Source organism: Crinia signifera, chromosome 9 (assembly GCF_055691185.1).
Source record: "Crinia signifera chromosome 9, ASM5569118v1, whole genome shotgun sequence".
Lineage (NCBI taxonomy): Eukaryota > Metazoa > Chordata > Amphibia > Anura > Myobatrachidae > Crinia > Crinia signifera.
The window spans coordinates 40,316,003-40,318,110 of NC_139225.1; positions in this window are offsets into that span (position 1 = coordinate 40,316,003).

The following is a 2,108-nucleotide window of genomic DNA, read 5'->3' on the forward strand; positions in this document are numbered from 1 at the left end:
GTCGGGAGATGGCTGCGGGAGCTCGAACGAGATTGCATACCCCCCTTAGTGCTAAAAATTAATACAAAGATTACAAAATTTTTAATTTTTAAGTACACACAATAATACAACTCCACAAAATAAAAGGATATTAAAAAGGACAGAACTGTACCTTACACCCAAGTACTGATTCTGTAGTGGGGGGGGGGGGGGGGTTTCCCACATGAAACATCGGGTCACTTCCAGCCAGCTTGCTGTTCCCCCAAGAAGTATGGGCAGTACGGATGGTGCAATGGTTAGCATTACTGGGTCATGGGTTCGATCCCCACCATGGCCCGAACTGTGTGTAGTTTGTATATTCTCTTTGTGTTTGCGTGGATTTCCTCCGGGTACTCCGGTTTCCTACCACAATCGAAAAATATACTGGTAGGTTATTTGGCTCCTAACAAAATTAACACTAGAATGAATGTGTGTGCATGTACATGTACATGTGGTAGGGAATATAGATTGTAAGCTCCACTGGGGCAGGGACTGATGTGAATGTTCAAATATCCTCTGTAAAGCGCTGCAAAATATGTATGCGCTATATAAGAAACTGTTAATAAATAAATTAATTAGTTAATGGGTTCTGTGTTACACAGTATGTCTACAGTTTTGCTGCTTCTTGTATATAATTAGCCTTCTCACTGTCAGTGTTATTTTTCTTATGTTTTTATGTTTTCAAAATACTCCAACTAAAATTTTGGGTTATAATGTCTGAGAATGTGCCCCCTTATACCTCACATGATTTCAGTTCGCCTTAATATCTCCTTATTCAGTCAATATGAGGATAGATTATTAATTATACTTGTGTGTTGCTCAAATCTTATTAATATACTGTAATGCAAGGACCTATAAGGTTAGGCTTTATAGTGCATAAGAGAAGGAGGTAATGTTTTGTATGACGTGGCTGTTATAGAGTTATCACGTCTATTTTTCCCTCTACTCTCTTTACAGAATATATCCAGTGAATATACCTTTAAGGTATATACAAATAGTATGTTAGTTGTGCTTCCATCTAAGTATATATATGAAGATGCTGTTTTACAGTCTATGGGGCCCATTTATCAAACCATATTTGCGGCTAAATCCCCGAAAACACACGTTTTCGGTGTTTAGCCGCAAATATTAAGTATCACCCAGATGTAGTAAAGAAGGATCGCAGCAGGAATCTCCATCCCTGCTGCGATCCCCCCCGGAACCGCCGCCGGCCGCATCCCCCATAGGTTTCTATGGGGGATGCGAAGCTGCCCGATGTATCAACATCGGGCAGCCTGGCTTCGCACCCCTGGGCTATCGCCATTCTGATATGGCGATAGCCCATTGTAGCCTATGGCTACGGATCGCACTGCCGAACAGGGCAGTGCGGTCACAGAGGTCGGCGGGGGTCAGCGCATAACCGCGCATGCGCAGACCCCCCGGCTTCCGGGTTAGGGCTTCGCAGGGACGGGCTCCTTTCGGAGCCCTGTCCCTGCGCCCTTATCATAATACATTCAGGCGGTATTATAAAATACCGCAATGTGATGTCCGGCGATACCAAAACGCCGGCATCGCAGTATTATGATAAATGCGCCCCTATACCCGGCAGATAGTACAGGTACCTCTGCTATTTCCTCTAAAATGCTTTATCAGATCGCCTGTTTTTAGATTATATTTGCAGGTTATATCAGATGTATAAACGTCTAAGGGCCAGATTCTCTAAGCTTCAAAAGTGATAAAATGGAGAGTGATAAACAGCCAGCCAATCAGCTCCTACCTGCCATGTCACAGACTGTGTTAGAAAAATGTCAGGCAGGAGCTGATTGGCTGGCTGTTTATCGCTCTCTATTTTATCACTTTTGAAGCTTAGAGAATCTGGCCCTAAGTATTTAAGGATGGTACCAACACCTTTTGACTGTCGACCTTCCCATTGTCGACCCTTCCGACCTTAGCCACGTCATTCGATTTCATGTGGCAACTTAAGCAAGCCCCGTCGACCGTCATCGTGTCGACCCAATGACCCATTCCCAGGAAAACACTTTATGGCTGTATGTTTTACTGTACACACATTTTTTTCAACCACTTGTACCCACAAAACTTCACTCTGCAAA